Source organism: Aedes albopictus, chromosome 3 (genome assembly GCF_035046485.1).
Source record: "Aedes albopictus strain Foshan chromosome 3, AalbF5, whole genome shotgun sequence".
Taxonomy (NCBI): Eukaryota; Metazoa; Arthropoda; class Insecta; order Diptera; family Culicidae; genus Aedes; species Aedes albopictus.
The window spans coordinates 302,171,635-302,195,550 of NC_085138.1; the positions used below are offsets into that span (position 1 = coordinate 302,171,635).

Below are 23,916 nucleotides of genomic sequence, written 5' to 3' on the forward strand. Positions count from 1 at the left end.
TAAACTATACAATGCCTGCCGCAATATCAAAGTTACCCGCATTATCAAAGATACCCCGTTTTACGGTACACTGTTATACATAATAATGCTCACACTTTCTAATTTAGAGATTGGATGAATTGTTTCAACAATTGGTTCTGAAGCGACCAAAAGAATATCAAATTGCATGTCTTTGTCATTTATATATTGGGTTCCTCTTCATCATGGTGGTGAAAAAAAAACTGTGTATTTATGAAGGTGGTCTTTTATATCGAGCTATAAACTTGATAACAAAAAAGGAATCCCTGGTGGAATCCCTGGAGGAATCCCAGAAAGAATCCCTAGCGGAATCCCTGGAAAATGTAGGATGAATCCCTGGAGAAATCTCTGGAGGAATCCCTGGAGGAATTCCTGGAGGAATCTCTGGAGGAATCCCTGGAGGAATCCCTGGAAGAATGCCTGGAGGAATACCTGGAGGAATCCCTGGAAGAATCCCTGGAGGAATACCTGGAGGAATCCCTTGAGGAATCCATGGAGAAATCCCTGGAGGAATCCCTGGAGGAATACCTGGAGGAATCCCTTGAGGAATCCCTGGAGGAATTCTTGGTGGAGCCCCTGGAGAAATCCTTGAAGGAATCCTTGAAGAAATCCCTGGAGGAATCCATGGAGAAATCCCTGGAGGTATCCCTGGAGGAATGCCTGGAGGAGTCCCTGGAGGAATGCCTGGAGGAATGCCTTGAGGAATCCCTGGAGGAATTCTTGGTGGAGCCCCTGGAGAAATCCTTGAAGGAATCCTTGAAGAAATCCCTGGAGGAATCCATGGAGAAATCCCTGGAGGTATCCCTGGAGGAATCCCTGGAGGAATCCCTGGAGGAATCCCTGGAGGAATCCCTGGAGGAATCCCTGGAGGAATCCCTGAAGAAATCCCTGGAGAAATCCCTGGAGGAATCCCTGGAGGAATCCCTGGAGGAATCCCTGGAGGAATCCCTGGAGGAATCCCTGGAGGAATCCCTGGAGGAATCCCTGGAGGAATCCCTGGAGGAATCCCTGGAGGAATCCCTGGAGGAATCCCTGGAGGAATCCCTGGAGGAATCCCTGGAGGAATCCCTGGAGGAATCCCTGGAGGAATCCCTGGAGGAATCCCTGGAGGAATCCCTGGAGGAATCCCTGGAGGAATCCCTGGAGGAATCCCTGGAGGAATCCCTGGAGGAATCCCTGGAGGAATCCCTGGAGGAATCCCTGGAAGAATCCCTGGAGGAATCCCTTGAGGAATCCCTGGAGGAATCCCTGGAGGAATCCATGGAGGAATCCATGGAGGAATCCCTGGAGGAATCCCTGGAGGAATCCCTGGAGGAATCCCTGGAGGAATCCCTGAAGGAATCCCTGAAGGAATCCCTGGAGGAATCCCTGGAGGAATCCCTGGAGGAATCCCTGGAGGAATCCCTGGAGGAATCCCTGGAGGAATCCCTGGAGGAATCCCTGGAGGAATCCCTGGAGGAATTCCTGGAGGAATCCCTGGAGGAATCCCCGGAGAAATCCCTGGAGGAATCCCTGGAGGAATTCTTCGAAGAATCCCTGGAGAAATCCCTGAAATGAATAATTAGCGGAATTCCTGAACTTTTTGGCATAACAATGAATAAAATGATGATATTCCCATGAAAATAAAAAAATAATCAAATGGTCAGATAATTATGACAAATAGTGCACAAAAACTTTCATACATTGATACTGTGTAGCCGGCACTGGCCGATCCGGGAATAAATCATGCGGCTTAAGCGCCACTCCGTTAGGAGACCGCACGACAAGTTCTAAATTTGCCCGGTTGAGACTCTTCAGGGCGAGTCCATTTAAAATTCCCGAAGAAAGTAGGATCGAGCCAGCGCGTCTACTTCCTACACCTTAACTGGGGTAATTACCCTACCAACAACATAACCCGATACACTACAAAACCATTCCTCCAAAGAACGCGGTAAGACAACACCCATACCTAAATGTCACGCGACATCAGTTATCGCAAGCTCTTTATCATCACTGGCGGTTCCACTACTTCTCGCTAGAGGCGCTACCAGCGTAGAAGGGCATACGCAAGACTACAGTCAAATTGCGCCACGCAAACAACATCTACTACAAATACGCGAAGTAACGGGACAACATTTCAATAATTTAAAAATCTTTCGCAGGACTGTAGTATAACTTACTAACACAATGATACTTAAGAGACTAAACACGTTTATTCAATAAATAACAGAAACGAAAGTTTATTCTACTCACATGCTATTTGTTCCATAATATACATTTACAATGTGTACCTGTTTCAGTCCTGCTCTCTTGTGCGTTTCTTTTCTATCTATCCTTCTATCTTGTTCTTGTGCTCTATTCGTGTACACGATCCATTGATATTTTCTCCCTTGACGATGCGGCAAGCTAGCTATGGAGGCTTGATGCACCCGGGTGACTTAAACAATAGGGTTGGGTGGAGCTTCCATAAACTACGTGCGCACGCTTTTGGATCCAAGCAACCACCCAACCTTACATTTGCGAACGCTGTTTCCGACTAGACGTCCAAATTATTCTCGACCTTATGGTCGGCAAAAAACTTCTCCGAGGCGTCCTCACCGGACGCCCCACTCCACAAAAAAGACGGTGCAAAAAGGAAACGACTCACCGAGCAGCTACGTGGTTTTCGCTGACCTGCTGATTGTTTCTGCGCTCCTGGTGTGTCGCGCCGGTGGATCGACCGCTTGGACCACGTGTACGGGGTTGTCTGTCACGTGGGGGGGGGGTGTTCTTGCGAAACCTTGAACGACCTTCAAGACGGGCCTGACAAGTGGCAGTAGACGACCACAGAAGTTCGCTAAGCGGCGTGTTGACGTGCCTCTTCTTCGGCAGTATTCGTTCGCCGGAAGTTCCGAGTCGATCGGCAGAGAAGCGTCGCTGTGGAAGAATCTAGCCAGTGGGCTATTCACGTACAATTAGCACATGCACGGGTTCTTAAGACGAGCACAAAGAGCACATTACCTGGTAATCTGTCGAGGTAAACGCACAAACCCTACGCACTTCTTTCCTAACTTGGACTGAAAACTAGGAACTAACAAAAAGAACAATTAAACTAAAGAAATATCACCACGTTACTTTCACTCACATTCAACGGCTATTTCTACAAGGTTAACAACGACACTTCTACACTAATCTGCGGATCGAACGAAAGTAAAATGAAACCGTGATCCTCAGATTAGGAAAGGTGCCATCGACCGAACTTAACGGAAGTTCGATATTTCCCCCGAGCTTCTTCGAAATGATTCGGCAGTGTAACGGCTTACGTTGAAGGCTCGCTCAGTTTGGGCTCGGTCGCAACTTTTTCTTCCCCGACTTTCTCCGGAAATTCCAAACGTACTTGACCTTCGGATATCCCATTCGCGGCCGATTGAAGGCCGATTAAAGCTTTTCATAGCGAGAAAATTGCCTAACTGTTCGGCGCAATGTAATTAATTGATCTATAGTGGGCATTGATGTACTGATTGAAGGTCAGTTTCATATTGATATTTGAATCTGTTGATGAAATTATATCTGGCATATTAATGGAAATGGAGCAAAGGCTACATAACACCGGGCTTGTTTTACGAAAATTTGGTTGTAGGACTACAACCAAATTTTCGTAAGGGCAAATTTAACGATATAATATTTAATAATGACTAAACTCTGATTAACAAAATACAACTACTAGCAAAATCTACAGAAAAGTTCTTATGTTCATATTAGCCAATACGGAAGAAAGTGTTCAACGTTCGCGTTTACTCGGTGTTGGTTCAACATAAACACAAATACTCAAATATTACACAATTCCCAAAAATCGGCATTTGAACTAAAATGATTAAATCTTAGTTAAAGCCTAACCAAACTACACAACACAACATAACTCCAGAACATAATACCGAAACATATCTCCAAATAACATAATACCCAAACATAACTCCAAATAACAGGTAAGGACAGTTTAAGGACTACTCCATACATAGTGTTGGAAATGTATCCCTATCCAGCCCAAACCGCAACTATTTTGTCTTTCAAGTGTGTCGCCAAGGCTATCCCTCAGCTTACACAACACTCTAATTGACAAAACGTAGACCTAACACAAATTTAAAAAAATATCAATTGCTTGTTCTATACCGAAATTTCATCGGCACGCAGAACATATACAACTGACCACGGAAATATCACAACACTTGACAGTAGTATCGGCTATGGTTCTACCACTTAACACATAAGCGATTACAAAACACACAACACAAATACTAAATCCCCAAAATTTCACTTTAATTCATGTTTCTAACACCAAATATACAATTCGGCAATACGAAACAAGAACAAAATGACCAAACCTAACACAACCATAGAACGCAAAATAAATGTCACCCACACATTGAACCCCCTCCGAGTAAACAACGAAACGTTAGTTGAATTATAGATGGATTACGAGACAGTGCAAAAATGTTATGGAGCGGTAATTTGTTTATTATTTAGATAATTTTGTGGCTATTTTCCTCTAAAATCCTGACGAAACTGATACTGGTAAGTAGAATGAACTAATTTCTAATGATTTTCGTTAAATTTAAGGTAATCTGCCTGGAATAAATGGATCATTGTGATGATGAATCCAGAAGGTGTTTGTTTACATTTGGATGGCCATGAGATGTTCTTTGGACGGACCCACAAACGTCCTAGTCTATCGCACCCAGTTTTGAAGATGGATGGGATGGAGCTCAGGGCGGTGATCATTGGGCAGGATAGTTGGATTCCGATTAAAGGTGAGTAAATTGGACCAATTTTCATTGCATATTTTTGATTTTAGGAACCATCCAACATGAAAGATGTCGCGCGACCCACGCAAGAATGTCGCATGGTGGGACGTGCAAAAAGGACGAACCGGACAATTTCACAAGGCGATGCATGATTCCGCCAATATAAATAAATAAATAAATAATCTCTGAACAAATAACTCTCTAATAAATAAATAAATAAATAAATAAATAAATAAATAAATAAATAAGTAAATAAATAAATAAATATACAAATAAATAAATAAATCAATATGAATAATGAAAATAGCTATGTAAGACAAAAAAAAACGTAGAAAAAATGTAAATAAAGCATCTAATAAACATGTATTCACACTGTAAACGAAACTGAATACATGAAAAATATATATGTACACGAGTGTCATCGATAGACACCACTATTGCAACACAGGACCCTAATAAAGCCTATAATTATGATTACTAAAATAGACTAAGACTCGATGTTAACTACCTTACTAACATCAATGACAAACATGAAAGAAACATCCAAACAGGCAATAATTTAGAAAAATCGATTTCGTCCTTATTTACAATGGGAGAGAGCTATTTACATTTTCAAACTGATTTTTCTAGTCAGCAGTCTCTTTCTTAGAGATTTGTTGATTTGCTTGCTCGATTTACTCGGGTGTGCTCTTCATCGTCTGCTTCTATGAGCTAGACCTCAGAGTCTTAGGCGGTCATCGTCTGAGCACCCTCAATCTACAGACTCTCGCTTCAATACTTCCCGTTGTTGGTACTCCTCATCAACGCTTCATTAGCTCCGAGTTTCAATTCAAGGTCATCGTCCTGGAGTAAACTCCATGGACTCGCTCTGTCTTCCGGTCGAGAGGGTAGGCCTGAGCAAATCAAAAATCTTCAACAAAGATCCCCCTGCTAGAGCAATCCTTAAATGCCTAGTCCAGCACGTCTGTGAGATTTCTTCTAGAGGATCAGCGAGAGCCTCTCCTCTAGGAAGCACCCAGTAAATAAAGTTGTTGTGGGGCTGCTCTGGCTGAAAGGCCAGAGCCAAATCTCACAAACGGCGGCAAGTATTTTCATGCAACCAGAGCTAAATCATCATGGCGCGTCGTTGCTACTCAACTGAGAGCTACATAGCTTAATAACCGTTATGCTCAACTGCATTCCCCTAGAAGAACTCCTCGAAGCCCTTCTTACAGGAAATTCGCAGTTGAAGATATCATGTCTCTTCCCATACACATCTTCCAAGTTGTAGCAGTCGGTCCCAATATGCAGTTCGTGTTCGATCACTGATCTACTCAAAAGTCAATTAGATAGCTCGAACAGAACATAAAAAAGTTGGAAACACATAAAGATTTCTACTCAGAAGAATCTTTAAAAACCACAGCCTCCATCTCTCAGCTGTTATTTGAAACTTTCTCATTCCTTTCTCTGCCATTGCTACTTCTTCTTTCCCTCTTCTTTTATGCTGACTTATAGAACCAAGAATCCTTTTTTGTTTTAGAATTTTCCTATTTTTTCTTCTGCTTTCCCTACGCACCCTAGGCAAACTGAACTTGCTCTTGTTTTGTCTCACTGCCATTTTGCGTAGTGGTAATTTGGAAAACTCCTGATCTAGTTTTCGTGAGATTTTCTCATCTCTGGGAACATGTCTAATGTATGAGGTGCTTTCGTTCCCTACAGAGCACCTCTGATCTAGTTTTCCGGAAACGTTTCACAATATCCTATGCTCTTCTGCGTTCCTGATTTTTCAATCTTCAGTCTAACGTTGCTCTCCAATACTGGACAGCATTTCCTACCATGCTCATTGCTTTTGCAATACCCGCACGAGAACGTACTCTCGTAAACCTCGTAATGTAGATTCTGAGAAAAGTCATAATCTACCATTATAAACTTCTTTTTTACTCCTCTAAATTCAGCCTTTAACACTTCTATCGTTATTTCTAGATCCCATTCCTCCGTTAGGAGGTGCTCCCTATGTTGCTCATCTTCCTCTTCTACTATTTCAGCCTTCACTTCTTCTAGACGGATTCCTAACTCTTTAATCCTCGTTAGAAGAGCAGTTTTCGATAATTTCTCTTCCATTTTGTTTAAGCGAATATTTACTGCTATCTTTATCTTCAATTTGCATCAATAGTAACTGTTTCGATTGGTATTTACTCTATCCCGTGAATACTATTCCAATGAAGTCTATAAACTGTTTGTACCCACGAAAACTTCACAAAACATCTATCGTAATCCGTAATTTCTCCATACATCCATCATCTCTAGAAATTTCCTCATAAGTGTCTCCAAAAAATCCTAAATCATCCTCAGAATTACTCTAACCCATCCATATTACGAATTACCTTCATTCCACATAACTTCCTCCCACAAACAGTTCTTTTTCCACCTCCTCAGTCGTCAAACCAGTAACTCGTAGAATGTTGAGCCACTTTAATGATATTTAGCCATACAATTTAAGAAAATTCTAGATCTTCCTAAATAAACAATACATCACCAGCATTGCTTGATAACTCTAAGCAAATACCACCAAAACTGCACGTAAATCCACATATAATCATCAATTTTCTCCACAATACACTTAAATTCTTGAAAACTACAATTAAAACATGACATTCTACATAAATTCAGAAAATACACGTAAATTAACTGTACAAACGTTTAAACTCTATGAACTTTTTCTCAATTTTTCTCCAAACATTTTCAAAACTCAATAAACCACATAAGACCTTTCAGTTGGGCGCCATTTTGTAGCCGGCACTGGCCGATCCGGGAATAAATCATGCGGCTTAAGCGCCACTCCGTTAGGAGACCGCACGACAAGTTCTAAATTTGCCCGGTTGAGACTCTTCAGGGCGAGTCCATTTAAAATTCCCGAAGAAAGTAGGATCGAGCCAGCGCGTCTACTTCCTACACCTTAACTGGGGTAATTACCCTACCAACAACATAACCCGATACACTACAAAACCATTCCTCCAAAGAACGCGGTAAGACAACACCCATACCTAAATGTCACGCGACATCAGTTATCGCAAGCTCTTTATCATCACTGGCGGTTCCACTACTTCTCGCTAGAGGCGCTACCAGCGTAGAAGGGCATACGCAAGACTACAGTCAAATTGCGCCACGCAAACAACATCTACTACAAATACGCGAAGTAACGGGACAACATTTCAATAATTTAAAAATCTTTCGCAGGACTGTAGTATAACTTACTAACACAATGATACTTAAGAGACTAAACACGTTTATTCAATAAATAACAGAAACGAAAGTTTATTCTACTCACATGCTATTTGTTCCATAATATACATTTACAATGTGTACCTGTTTCAGTCCTGCTCTCTTGTGCGTTTCTTTTCTATCTATCCTTCTATCTTGTTCTTGTGCTCTATTCGTGTACACGATCCATTGATATTTTCTCCCTTGACGATGCGGCAAGCTAGCTATGGAGGCTTGATGCACCCGGGTGACTTAAACAATAGGGTTGGGTGGAGCTTCCATAAACTACGTGCGCACGCTTTTGGATCCAAGCAACCACCCAACCTTACATTTGCGAACGCTGTTTCCGACTAGACGTCCAAATTATTCTCGACCTTATGGTCGGCAAAAAACTTCTCCGAGGCGTCCTCACCGGACGCCCCACTCCACAAAAAAGACGGTGCAAAAAGGAAACGACTCACCGAGCAGCTACGTGGTTTTCGCTGACCTGCTGATTGTTTCTGCGCTCCTGGTGTGTCGCGCCGGTGGATCGACCGCTTGGACCACGTGTACGGGGTTGTCTGTCACGTGGGGGGGGGTGTTCTTGCGAAACCTTGAACGACCTTCAAGACGGGCCTGACAAGTGGCAGTAGACGACCACAGAAGTTCGCTAAGCGGCGTGTTGACGTGCCTCTTCTTCGGCAGTATTCGTTCGCCGGAAGTTCCGAGTCGATCGGCAGAGAAGCGTCGCTGTGGAAGAATCTAGCCAGTGGGCTATTCACGTACAATTAGCACATGCACGGGTTCTTAAGACGAGCACAAAGAGCACATTACCTGGTAATCTGTCGAGGTAAACGCACAAACCCTACGCACTTCTTTCCTAACTTGGACTGAAAACTAGGAACTAACAAAAAGAACAATTAAACTAAAGAAATATCACCACGTTACTTTCACTCACATTCAACGGCTATTTCTACAAGGTTAACAACGACACTTCTACACTAATCTGCGGATCGAACGAAAGTAAAATGAAACCGTGATCCTCAGATTAGGAAAGGTGCCATCGACCGAACTTAACGGAAGTTCGATATTTCCCCCGAGCTTCTTCGAAATGATTCGGCAGTGTAACGGCTTACGTTGAAGGCTCGCTCAGTTTGGGCTCGGTCGCAACTTTTTCTTCCCCGACTTTCTCCGGAAATTCCAAACGTACTTGACCTTCGGATATCCCATTCGCGGCCGATTGAAGGCCGATTAAAGCTTTTCATAGCGAGAAAATTGCCTAACTGTTCGGCGCAATGTAATTAATTGATCTATAGTGGGCATTGATGTACTGATTGAAGGTCAGTTTCATATTGATATTTGAATCTGTTGATGAAATTATATCTGGCATATTAATGGAAATGGAGCAAAGGCTACAACTGTAACAGTGATTTTTTTCCTAACTTCCGGCGAAGATACAAATTTTCCCAGTAATCTACTGGCAAATGTAGAACAAAATTCAAAGTTTCATTCTAGGAAATTCAATTTCACACTTCCTCCTCTGGCGATGCTCCCGGGCAATCGTCAATAGACGAAGAGAAAATCCATCACCGAGTGACAACGTTTTCCTTCGATGCTACGAAACGAGAGCACGCTTTTGTTCGCCTTCTTTTGCGTCCTCATTGTCGATGATGTGGCGTGAACAGTGGCATGCTGGCTGGGCGCGAAGGGGGAGGAAATCTGTTTTCCCATCGTGGGCCGACTGTTGCTTCCAGGAATGCCATTGTTTTCCCAGCTGAACACCCGAACAAACAACCTCGACGAAATGGAAACAAAAATCACTTAACGCCATTTCTTGGCTCTGTTTTCTTTTTGGCCCTTCTTGGGCCAGATTCGTTTGCTTATCGAGTGTCTGCAAGAAAACGACTGTGTGGTGTGCATTGTGAAGACGATGAGATTGTTGGCACTGGTGACTCTGAACGTTGTCCACAGACAAATACCAACGGAAAAGTGGAAATTTAAACTATGTTCATTTTAACAATAAACCTCATTAATTCCGCTCAAACCCCAACGATTTCAACAAAACTGATTTACCAAATTCTACCGAAATTAACGCCATAGCTAAAATTAACCTTCCAATTTCCCAGCATCGCACAACGGCTTCTTCGTTAATTCATCCGTGCAACAAATGACAATGACACTGAAGAACTACAATGCAATGGCTCGTACAACGCAGCGCCAGACCAATAAATCTCTCTGCGCAGGAGACAAACCAAAACAACTTTCAATTATAAATGCATTTATTCACACCGGGAAGCCAGCCAGCAGCAGCGAGAGAATTCTGAATATAGCTTGTCACAACTAGGTATTCTCGCCGGCCAGACAGGGCCCCCGCACTCAGAATCGCTTCCTCCAGTCAGTGTATTTAGCACCTTCCCCACGAGCACTTTAGTTCGGGAAACTCCCTGGTGGGTTGGATTCTCATTTCCCGGTAGTTTCCAGCCAGTCTCACTCATTGAGTCTAATGGTGGTGGCACACAGCCCGCAGCTGTTTTGTTTGAATATTTAAATTTCGTTTACGATGTTCGTGGTTTTCGGGACGGTCGTCCCATCTTCTGTTGGGGTGGATGTTGGATTTGCTATCCATTGACCGTTGTTAGGGCTAACCGCTACACTACTGCTTGGATTTCAAGAAATTTGGAGGAATGTATTGTGTGCCATGAAAAGAAGTAACTATTGCCACAAACCACAACCTTTTTGCCTTTCTCGTACACTAAGTGTACTGGAAAGGCTATATGTTCACTCCAAAAACGACTTTTTGATAGAAGGCCCGGAGGGTCAAGTCACATATACCAATCAACTCAGCTCGACGAATTGAGGTGATGTCTGTGTGTGTGTATGTATGTGTGTGTGTGTGTATGTATGTGTGTGTGTATGTGTGTGTACAAAAAAACTCACATCACTTTTTGGCAGTAAACCTCAACCGATTTTAATGACCGATGGTTCATTCGACGCGGAATCTGGTCCCATTGTTTCCTATTGAAAATGGTTCGAATCGGTCCAGCCGTTCCGGAGTTATGGCCATTTAGGTGTTCCGGACCGGTACCCCAGGAAGGGGCCAGATATGAAAATGCTACAAACCCATGCATGCGACATATCAAACCGCGGCTTTTTCGATAATCTGATCAACGGTAAGCAAGAAAATAGTCTCAGACCATATCTGAACCGGTAGTGTCCCGGAACCGGCTCCGAGTGTCCCGCCGGAAGTGGTCAAATATTAAAATGCTACAATCCCATGCATGCGACATATCAAATAGCAGCCTTTTCATTAACCTGATGAACGGTTAGTAGGAAAATAGTCTCAGACCATATCTGAACCGGTAGTGTCCCGGAACCTGTTCCGGGTGTCCCTCCGGAAGTGGTCAAATATAAAAGTACACCACACCCATGCATGCGACACATCAAATAGCGGCTTTTTCGATAAGCTGATGAACGGTTAGTAGGAAAATAGTCTCAGACCATATCTGAACCGGTAGTGTTCCGGAACCGGTTCTAGGAGTGGAACGTGGAAGTGGTCAAAAATACAATTGAACCAAACCCATGCATGCGACACATCAAATTACGGCATTTTCGATGACCTGATGGACAATGAGCAGGAAAACCATCTCAGACCATATCTGAACCGGTAGTGTTCCGGAACCGGTTCTAGGCGTCCCGCTGAAAGTGGCCAAATATACAATTAAACCAAACCCATGCATGCGGCACATCAAACCACGGCGTTTTCGATGACCTGATGCATAATGAGCAGGAAAATCATCTCAGACCATATCTGTACCGGTAGTGTTCCGGAACCGGTTCTAGGCGTCCCGCTGAAAGTGGCCAAATATACAATTGAACCAAACCCATGCATGCGGCACATCAAACCACGGCATTTTCGATGACCTGATGGATAATGAGCAGGAAAATCATCTCAGACCATATCTGAACCGGTAGTGTTCCGGAACCGGTTCTAGTCGTCCCGCTGGAAGTGGCCAAATATACAAGTGAACCAAACCCATGCATGCGGCACATCAAACCACGGCATTTTCGATAACCTGATGAGCGGTAAGCAGGGAAATAGTCTCAGATCATATCTGAACCGGTAGTGTTCCGAAACCGGTTCTAGGCGTCCCGCTGGAAGTGGCCAAATATATAATTGAACCAAACCCATACATGCGACACATCAAACCACGGCATTTTTGATGACCTGATGGACAATGAGCAGGAAAACCATCTCAGACCATATCTAAACCATATAGCCGAGGCGGTAAACGCACGGGTATTCAGCATGACCATGCTGAGGGTGACGGGTTCGATTCCCGGTCGGTCCAGGATCTTTTCGTAAAGGAAATTTCCTTGACTTCCTTGGGCATAGAGTATTTCGTGCCTGCCACACGATATACACATGCAAAATGGTCATTGGCAGAGGAAGCTCTCAGTTAAAAACTGACACGATGACATGTGTCTAATTCTAGCTTTACGCATAGATTTTCAGCCAATTCCGATTATGAATGTTAATATTAGTTTATTATTGCATGTTGCATTGAATACGACACCCAGATGGGCAACATAGCTCTTATTATGGAAGAAGACAGGAATAACAAAATCCGAACCGTCTCCGAAAGCCGCTATCGTGGTGAAGTGCATTCGTTTGACATTTTTGTTTCGAACAGTAGTTTGATTGCTTGTGTTGCGAATGTCGGAGACAAAGGAGGCCGAATATCGACGAAAAGGTTCAAATGACTGTGATCTCTAACAAGACTGATCACGACTTATCGACAACCAGATGGAAAAATAGGGTCAGACCACATTAGATTCCCGGTAGTGTTGCGGGTTCAGCTGTGGCTTCGAAAGTGGTTAGAAGTATAAGAAAAGCAAACCCATTCATGCGATATATCAAATCGCGGTGATTAGGTAAAGGTGAATAAATAGCAATAAAATATTCTCAGACCATAATTGGGACAACCTGTAGTGTCATGGTCCATGACTAATGGAATCAGATCCGGCTATCCCACCGGAAATTACCAAATATAAAAATGAACCAAACCCATACATACGACACATCAGATCGCAGATTGTTTGATAATCTAATGAACGGTTTGCAAGAAAATAGCCTTAGATCACATTACAGACTAGCTGTTGTGTAGCAGAACCAACGTTCATGTGAAAAAATATATCGTGGCTTTGATTAATGGCCTGATAAACATTAGGTATGAACAACAGTGACGAATAGGTCTAAGTCCTCATATATGAGAACAAAATATAGACAAAACTAAAACGATCTCATCAAATCGTACCATTTTAGATTCCTAACGTGTAAATTTATAGTAGGATGGGTCAACGTTGAATGGAAAAATAAGAATTTGATCGCGTCAACAGAAGATGGTGGCTGTTTTAAGGAATTTTGAGCTCTAAAACTATGTAAAATACAGTTGAACCTCCATGAGTCGATGTTCCTTGACTCGATATCGACTCATGGAGGTAATTTTTTCCATACTGAAAAATGATTTCTGGGTTACTATGATGGTCCCCCCAAAAAGCTTCCCAAAGGTTTTTTGTTCCACTACTCGATATTTCCTTGAGTCGATGGTCCCTTCAATATCGACTCATGAAGGTTTTACTGTAAGTGTATTTGGTATGGGAAATATGTTCGGAGTCCACCAGAGTATCCAAGATAGCGGTCCAAAGTCCAAGATAATGGCCCAGTATTCAAGTTAGTGCCTATTTTATAGGATTTTTTATTCTTGCATTATGGGCATATTTTGTATGAAAATATGTCCAGAATTCAAAATTTGTAATCAGAAAACCCAAGCTGTGGGCTGTTTCACAAGGTCTGCAATATGACTATAGTTTGAATGGGGAAGAATGGCGGTCTTCGTCCAAAACTGGTAAGCAGAAAATCATAAACGACATGACAAAATTCAATACGGCGACTATTTTATGTAATTTTAGGTGCAGAGTCCAAAAATGAATACCAGAACATCCAAGATGGTGTCTCAATGTTCAAGATGGCGGTTAGTTTAGTTGGGATAGATATCCGGAGTCACAAAATGATGACCGGAAAATCTAAAATGACGTTTCAAAATTTTACGGCTTCATGACACTTGTTTGGTTTGAGTTTTGGATCGTTATCTTATATTTTCTGAATATTGGATGTTATGGTAATATAAAATGTATCCATATTGAGTAGATTTAGCAAGCAGTTTTCATTTTGTATTTATGTCAATGTCATCAACATGTCGCTCGAGTTTTGTTGAAAGGATATTTTAAAGCACGAGAAAGGCACCATCACCGCTAGGTGGATTAATTAGGGTTTTATTACATAGGTACATACATTTATTTGTATATCACATTTAAGGTTAGACAAAATCAACAACAGTACGCCGCAATACCTAGTTGGTCTGTGGCTGCCGCTCTCCACTCTTGGTGACATCCAACGCTCGCCAGTTCACTGGTCCACTCATCTAGCCTTATACCAACCGGATCTGGTTGAAGCATCGACTTTGCAGGGTTGTTGTTAGGAATTCTTGCCACATGTCCTGTCCACAATATATTTCCGGAGTGGTCCACTGTTTGGAGGCTGGGTTCGCCGAAACGAGCTCGTTGTTCATAAGCGTCGAGTCGAGTCGAGTACAAGACACTGAAGACGACCTTACAGTTGAGGTCGAAATATATTCGTCGTATACGTATCTGTCAAAGGATGCAATTTCTTAGTGGAATTAAAAGGAACAGTACTTAAGGTCGGACGGGACGGTGATTGAATCGTCCGCCATTGCTCTGTTGCTAGTAAGATGTAAATCTCAACTTCTACTTCATATTTTTATCTAGAAATTTGATCGTTCATTTGCTCACTTGTGGTGCACAATCGACTAAAGTTTCAGCTACGTCAGTGCAGTGGAAATTGATATTTGCTTCTTCAAAATCGCGAGGCATATTGTTGGAAAGAGAGGGAAGATAGGAAAAAATACACGTCGTCCCGTGCGGCCGTAACACGATTTTCCGCTGGCATTGCGTTATTCTTCGCCAAAACTGCTCCGTAGTACTTGTCGAACCATTCGTTCCTTCTGCTCCGTTCGACGTACCCGACGAAGCTCTTGTCAGCGTATTTTATGGTTGTTTCGACTGTTCCCTAGAAGTCCTGTAGAGCGGTCACAACCCTAGCTCAGACTGGAATGTTGATGATGGCTAGGTGCGGTACAGTATTAAATATGGAGGAAGGCGGGCACAGTCAAGAGTCGCTGCAATGCCAAGGTGATCTCTACACATGAACGGGTACTCACCAGTGTGTACACTGGAATCTTTTTTTATGCCATTAGCTGAGTGTGTATAAATTAAAAAGGGCATAAAAAGAGGGAAATTTGTGAATAAATGAAGTCAGGGTTTTGATGAGGAAATTTAATTTGCAAGAACAGATTTTGCTTCTGGGCGTTTCAGATGGTGTCAAGGGGGTTTCCAGGAAGTTACTAAAGAGTCCTTAAACGGAGTTTAAGTGTTTCAGTAGGTTGTTTCAGGGGCTTTCAGGACCTTCAGGTTTCTTTTACGTGTGAATGAAATTACAAGGATTTCATGGGTGTTTCAGGGGATTTCAGACACGTTTCAAGGAACTTTAAGGGCGATTCAAGGGACTTCAAGGGCGTTATACGGGGTTTCAGTGGCGTTTCAAGGAAAATCCAGATGCATTTCCGAGAGTTTCAAGGGTATTCCAAGAGGGTTTCAGGTGGCATAGGAAAGTGGAACCATCTCAGCAGGGCTTCTATTTTGGGCACTTTTCTGCTATAACTCAGTCAGTTTTGAACCAATTGACAACGTTTTTGAAACGCGGTAAGATACGTTTTTCAGGTAGGGTCGTATCGGAGGGGTTTAAGAAACACCATTAAACAACATTAAATCAATGCTCCTGATAATGCATTACGGGGATTCATAGGGCATTTCAAAGGCATAAATGAAGATCCATTTGCGTTTCAAGGCACTTCAGGGGCGATTCAAGTGGATTCAAGGGATTTTGGAAAAGGTTTATGAAAATCCTCTGAAATTTCCTGAAATGCCTCCGAAATCCCCATAAAACTCCCTCGGACCCAATGTTACGCACCTGAGACCCTCGAAACCACCAGAAACGCACCGCAGTAACACATTCGAAACCTGTCGAAACTCCTCTGAAACTCAGAAACTGCTCCAAAAATCAATGTCCCCACCTTCTCACACTTCCAGTTCTCAAGTTACCTGCATGACGCTTTCGCAATTTTCAGAACATCCTAGTTCTGAACCACTGGAACTCCAGGTCTTTATTTGTGTTGGAAACTCCGTGAGATCTCCTGAAAAGCCGCTGAGAACTCCAGATCCCCCGTGAAAGCACTTTGGATCCCCTGAAACGCCTTAATCCCTGCAAGGTGTCTAAACTAGCTCTGAACAAGGAGATTATTATTATTATTATATATTTTTGATCCATCTGACATTACAATCTTAATGAATATCTAGCCTACTTACAACAAATCTGAACCTAAAATACGTGTTTTGAACGTTTCGATTGAAATTGAGAAATCAAATACACAATACACAGAGTTGAACAGATTACACATAGCATAAATTGGATCATTCTTGCCATAATCGGTGCGTCCACAGTCAAGATACAAAAGTCAGTTCTACGCAAAGGGCGAGGAGGAACAATTGGTGTTATAATTTCATCTAAAATTAAAAAATCGAATTTTTTTGTCGGGTATTCAATGTGAAGTCAACCAAAGTGTTAGAAATGCAGACTATTTCAACAAGAATACTATTTGGATTAACAAATAATAATGTCGAAAAGTATTTATGAGTTTTCAGTTTGTATTAAATGATTTGTATGAAATTTGTGAATATTTTCTTTGAAAAATGACTATCAAAATAGCATCAGAAATCAAAGTGCCTCATCAGACCCGATTGTTAAGTCACTTTTGGTCTATTCTGGACATAATAAAGTTTTGAAATTTCGATAGCAGGGCTGCCAAAAAATGACTATTTAAAAAATATTCAATAGTGAAAATAGTGAAAAAATTTCAAAAAAAAATGGTTTACTGGAGCGATTTTCAATTTTACAGGGTTGGTGTCTTCGGCAAGATAGTACATTTTAGTAGTACCTACAAACTTGTAGAACATATCACAATGAAGTTTTACAATACAATCATGGAAAAGTTCAAAAAACTGATTTTGAGGTTGTTTTTTAAAACTTTCATATTTTCTCCCAAAAAATGAAGTCCAAGCAATGTGGTGCCTTCAACAAAGTTACTTGAAATTACTTGTTCTACAACTTTGCTGAAAACATCTCTCCTCTAAAAAAATATTTTGAAAAAATATTTTTTGCTCGGGTTCACTCTACAGTTCTCTTACAGTTCACTTTACTGTATGGTAAAGTGAATATGCATAAAAATAGAGAAGATTTTTCTAAACATATCTTCCAAAGACACCCACCCATATGCTAAAATGTCATCTAATGGCTCTTAGAGGTTTTGGTCGTCTTTCTTCAGAATGGTCCCACTGTGGAGCGTTCCTCAAAAATGCTACAGACGATCGGGGAAACGCTATTCCCACGTCGAAACATTTGACCGTGGGCTCCTGTTTCCTAAGGTCAAGCCGGCCAAAGTCAGGTTGCCCGGAGACAAACGAGAAACTCATCACATTAGAAACGTTGCTTAGGACTAATAAGCCATTGAGGTTCGCTCTGGTATACATATTTAGCATGACAATGCAGGAATGTCTGGACCATGATAAATTTCCGGAGAGATGTAAATTGCCCAAATCACGGGAAGCCACATGGCGACCTTTCGGAGTACATGCTAATCTATGTGCTTTCAACGCGTTCAACAGTCCCGGAAAGTCTGCCTAATCCATGAGAGCTAATTCCGGAGCAGTGTGTTCCTTAACGACACCGATGAAAGAGTAAAGCGCTACCGGATTACTATGGGGTTGCCTCTGAGGGATCAATCCTGGGCCCAGTACTATGGGGTGGGATTACAACTCACTACCACCGGGTGGGGAGTCCACCAAGATATCATCATGCTAGCGCTTAGCCACTCAGACAACCAGAAATCGCATAAGGATGCACGCTGTACATCGTATAAAGTACTATTTTAACTAACTATCGAATATATGTACGGCTGAATGACAATTTTCATCGCATATGATGTTATTTTTTTAACTTATTGCGATGTATCTGGTAAAATCATATAAGAGTGTAAATTAACTTTTATAATGTATAACTACATCGTAGTAGACGATATTCTGATGTTTTATTGCGACGAACTTTCCTTAATCGCAAAAGAATTCGAGTGGACTCACAAAGTGTTAATTGAATTCGCATAATTGCGCACTGCGAGATTATACGACTTCGCTTGGTACTTTTCTTATTATGTCAGTGAAACTCGCATTGGTATACAATCTAAATCGCATGAAAGTAAAAATAAACTCGTTGAAATGTGCATACAAACTCGCATAAGCTACAATAGTTAACGTTGGTATATTGCGATGTGATAACAATGAAAAAGGTACTGTTGGAGTTCCAAAAAGCTACAAGAATGTTAACAGTCATAATTATGGTTACAAAATAAGTTATAAAGTCATCATTTTTGTTTAAATGACCTGATAATTTATAATGGGTGGTGCTAGCAAGAGAGAGGTAGTGATAACTGTGCGGGAAATCACGTTTCGTCATTTTGAGCTCTAGATAGCGCACGGAAACCAAGTGCATTCCAACACTGAGGTGAGTTAGAATGCCATGACATTTAATCAGTGTGATTCATAAGTAGTGTTGGGTGTTCAGTGTGAGGTGTGGCTCGAAAATTCAAAGCTATTAGTTCGATACTGAGGTGACAAGAATTGTTTTTTTTTTTTAATATTATTAAGTCGCATAATATGAAATATTACGTCGCAATAGTGCACAACGTGCATCTCATAAGATATCGCCTGAAGTCATATAGCTTATTATTTTTCCGTCAATGCACGTATAGCGCCTCCACTTTTGTACGCATAAGGCACTTTTGCTGCATCTTATGCGATGTAACTTTACTAATCTAATCTAATCTAATCTAATCTAATGCAAACGCAGCCAGTACGAGAAAGCATCCTGGAAAATAATTGGGTTAGATTACGCCCAATTATTTTTCTTGTCAGTATTGATGCTTGTGGCATATCAAAAATAAGACACAAGCGTCAAAGCGGCCAGGCCTACTGCGTTGCATTTACCGCAGAGATGATTCTTTGAAATGCGTGAACGTTAGAAGGTTACGCCTTGAATGGCTACTTCATTCGTCAAAGCAATTCTCGAATCTACAGGGGTGGAAGGATGCGTGGACATACCGTACCAAACGCTCCAGATTCAAATTTAATTGGTAATGTGGTGAATATCAAATGTTTCATATTGGAAAGATCTCACCCATGTGTAATGCAACGTATGCAATCCTTTGATGTGCTGCCGGATCTGTTGAGTGTTTCCTCCGCCTTTTGGATTCACGACAGCTTCTTGAACACAAATATTACAATTCTAACATTTCAAAAACACGCCGCTTTTATAACTTCAAAACGCTTTTCCCGGCTATGCGCTGCACGATTCAAATTCAAACACACTATGGGACACTTCGAACAAAATGACTTTTCTTCTTCGATTTTATCTGTAGTCACATCTTTAACCACTCACATAACACAATAGTTTTGGAATCATTTCAGATTATATTTGTACTTTTTTTAACTTCAAATAGTTTTAATTAATATATTTTCGCGAAAACAAGCGGAGAAAAATTCTGCTGTCACGAAAACACGTCCACTCGCGAGCAAGGCTCACTACGATCCAGTTGTTGAATTATTCATCTATCCATCTTATGCGATGTAACTTTACCGCATAAAAGTACGTATAACATTAACATAAACTTCATTATGCGTGTAAATTGGTTGTCTGGGCAGTTTCCAAAATGGTCCTCATCTCTGCCTTTGTCCTCGCAAGGCAGGCAGGGTCGATACCACGTCTGCTTTGAACTGCACAGCAAGTATCAAGAAGTGATACCGCGTACTCAACGATTTGACCTACCCGTAAGTTCGGCCCTATCAGCCAGCACACAGAAGGACATGCCCATATGGGGCATCCATCTGCCCCGACCTTGCCGGAAACCCCTTTTCAACCACGGGTTTGGATCCAACCCAGTAACCGACGCCACAACAGCAACGATACCAGAATGCTCTCTCCGCGGCCACTTAATCGATGTAAGGGTCGATCCCGACCACAGGGCCATGGTTCTACGCCACAGTGTCAGTTCCTTGATACTTCGACTGGCCGTTCCACCTTGTCCGCTGCGTTCCACGTCATCTTGTACCATTCGGATTTCCTGCGGACACAATCTTTGCAGGGTTACTCCCAGGCGTTTTTGCAACAAGCCCTGCCCCCTGTATTATTGGCAACTTTCTAGATTTTGGGTTCGCTGTAGAGTGCAGTAAGCTCGTGGTTAATGATCTGGGGAAGCCCATTGTAGGCCGTTTCACAGATCCTGAATTAATCAGTTCGTGCACATAATATTTCCAGGCCTTCTTGATGAGTTCCACTGCAATGCCATCACAAGAACTGCAATACCATCCAATACAACTGTTGAAAGGCATCCTTTGCTTCACTCAGCGAGGAACTTGGTTGGTTCTCATCATCCACTGTTCTAGTGTAGTAATTTCTTCCGCTGCCTTAATCTTTAGTTCCCGCGTTCTCTGTATCATTCAGGTGTTCGCCGAAGTGCTGTTTTCACCTTGAGGTGCCATTACACTGTTTGCTATGCCAACAAATATTTGGCCAAACAAGTCCAACAAATGACCAACACAACGTAAATCATGGCAACCTCGAATAAAAGTGGGGCTACAATGACAAATGTTTTTGTCCGTCTAATGGACTCTTTACACTCACTTTACGTTGGTCCGTAGCGGAAAGCGTTCAGCTTCTGGTAGACCTTCCGTGTTTTTTGAGAATGGCAAGGCAGCTCCGTCTCTTCGCACTCTGCTTCTTCCAGGTGACTTTTCAGCTTCTGAAAGATGTGAGTCAACCTGCTATAGCCGTACTCCAGCAGACCTCAAGAGGAACCCCATGAAGCTCGCTCTCATGCAGCAACGCTGCCTCTAGATTCTGTACGTATGCCTAGACGACATTCAGTTGTTTTAGTTTTCCTATGTAGCACCGAGGCGGCCGTCGGTACTGTACATTGCTGATGACGGAGAGTTTTGTGCGTAGTTTGACATATCGCAGGTAGTAGACAAAGCCAATATTAGCATTACGATAGGTTCTGACGTAGATAATATTGGAGAAGTGCCATCCATCAATCAGAACGTGGCTGATTTGTTGGCTGAGGACTGGATGAGGTGGAGATAATTGACACTCGCGCGCCAATGGTGGTAAACAAACGCAAGTCTGAACAACGGGTGGTCGTCACCACAGGCGGGTCCACGATTAACTAAGTGCTTACTGAAGCAATTGGGGGTTATGAATGACAATAAGCTGAAACTCTAAAGCCACTAGGAATATGCCCGCAAAAGGGCAAGCATGGCGATAATGGAATTGTCAAGGATAATGTCAAATAGCTTGGCAATGGTAAACGTAAGCTGCTCGCGACAGTAGCGATCTCCATACTACGGTACCGAGGAGCATGTGCTCTTTGAATGCCCACGCTTCGTGGAGCAAAGATCGAGTATGCGGTAGAGATATCACTCCGGACAACATTGTTGAAAGGATGTGTACGAGGGCGGACAAGTGGGATTCCGTTACTTCCACGGTTTCCCGAATCATACTTGAACTACAGAGAAAATAGCGGGCCGACCAAAAGCAAGTTGAATGGTACACGGGGGGTACGACCGGAGGGCACAAACCTCCCTTTTGCTGGAGAATGTGCCGCCTGAGCCAATATCATGATACCTGCCTCCCTCCCCATTCAGGAACTTGAGTCCAACGGGTAGTCTAAAGTACTAGCCAGGACCCAAGCTTCCAAGGGAGAGAGGAAAACTTGAAACGGTACAACGCTAGCCAATACAACGGTGGAACGATAACCAATAGAGAGTACTTATGTGCGGTAAGAGCTGGTTCTCGAAGTCATGCCTAACGGGCGTACCGCGAAGATAAGTAAGAAAGAGAATAAGCTTTTAGTGGGTCGAAACCCGCATAACCCGACGAACCACCTCTTGGGTATCTGATCAGCAGATATTCTCATTCTTAAAATACAAAAAAAACACCACCGAATTCATTACTAACTTGACCATTTTTAGAAAATATCATTTTAGTTGATAGCAAGTCCAGAGAAGAAAGGCATTCACAATTTCTTACACTTCTCAGAATGGAAGCCAGTCGTATTTTAATAACCAAGAATCGAAAGCAGTCCTTTTTGTGCTCTATATCAAACCATTCACTAGAACTCGGACGCCAACAAACCCGAGCAAGAAATATCGATTCCGGAAAAAAGCTTACGCCAACATCTTAAATTGACAGCACAACATGAAACGGGCCGGCTGATCATTTTTTCCACTTTCTCATAAGAGACAGAAAGTGCAAAGGCAAGCAAAGACATCGTGAGCAGCAGCAGCAGCACCGGGACAAGAAAAAAGAACTATAAATTGCGAAACACGCCTTATCATTTTCTAGGTTCATCGTCGGGACTTTTCTGTTTCGCCAACCGTCCTCCCATTTGCAATAAGCCCCCTTTTGACACTTCCTTTCCCGCATGCACCACCAATATAAGGAGTGTATCGTAAAGTAGTTGAAAATGTTTAAAATAGTCTCAAAAATAGTTTAATACAACTTTTAAGTAATTTTATTTTTGGAGATACTGTATAAATCCTTGAAAAAAGAAATGGCTTTTATGATTTTCCAAAAATGTTCTTTTAACTGGGGTTTTAACCTAGATTACTGAACGCATGTTTTTAAATTTTTGCACACCTTCTAAAAAATTGAAAATGCGAAAAAAGTTCGATAGTGTTCGAAAATTGTTAACTTTTTTGTGCAAACATAATAAGCTCCAGAATCCTCATGATATAGGCAAATTATTTTTTTCAAGAAAAATCTCCACTGCATTTAAGCGCAATTCTTTAAAATGAAAAAAGGCCATTTTTGAGGAACCCCTTTTTTCTATGCTCCTCTAAATCATGTTTACGCAAATAAAAAATACATTAAATAAAAATTCGCATTTTTTTTAAATAGGATATGTTTTTTAATTTATGGACGAGTAATTTAGAGCAAAAAATAGAATTTTATAACCTTTTAAGATATTAAATGCAGAACTTTAAAGTTTGACCAAAAATTAGACGTTTTTTGGAGTGGACCATTTTGTAGATATAGGAGATTTTTCTATCGAAAATATGAATTTTAAAAGTCCGTGTTGCATGATATGTTATGTGTACACAACTGTCAACAAGCATCAATATTTTCCAGTTTTTTTATCGTACAAATTTTACTCGCTACAAATTTTTGAAATGTTGAAAAATCTCAACAAAATTGCATTTTGTGCAGATTTTTATTTTGTGAGGTGTATTCATTTAACCATATTTTCAATAATACTAAACATTTTCCAAATTTTTCCAAGGTATTCTAAACTTAACTATATTGCGAAGATTTCATAGAAGAACCGAAATGAAAAGACCAACCCAGCTTCGAGATAGAGCATTCTGAACATTTTCAACTACTTTCCGATACACTCCTTAATACAGTCTATAGGGGGCAATATTAAAGTTAATATGCGCGGCTCATCTTCGGCGGGACCGAGTCAACACAAAACGGATTCGTCGGGGATACGAGAAAAAAAACCCAGAGGATGGCAACAAAAGGGAAGGTTAGCTCCATCCAGGGAAGCGCGAAGAATCGGTGGGAAAAAGTTTCGAAGACTTTTTTGTCCGTTCTGCAGCCAGGCCGCGGGATCATCCT

The 23,916-nt window shown here is 41.8% G+C and overlaps 1 protein-coding gene and 1 long non-coding RNA gene across 3 annotated transcripts in view; one reads left to right on the top strand and one right to left on the bottom strand.

Annotated features, from left to right (window-relative positions):
- LOC109417164 (leucine-rich repeat neuronal protein 3-like) overlaps positions 1 to 23,916 on the top strand; it is a 505,905-nt gene that overhangs the window by 376,836 nt on the left and 105,153 nt on the right. The window lies entirely within an intron of this gene.
- On the bottom strand, positions 1,716 to 11,361 carry LOC134284059 (uncharacterized). The gene is made up of 3 exons (XR_009995600.1): positions 3,122 to 11,361; positions 2,998 to 3,067; positions 1,716 to 2,937 (listed from the first exon to the last, which is right to left on the bottom strand). It is a non-coding gene; the product is annotated as an uncharacterized LOC134284059 (long non-coding RNA).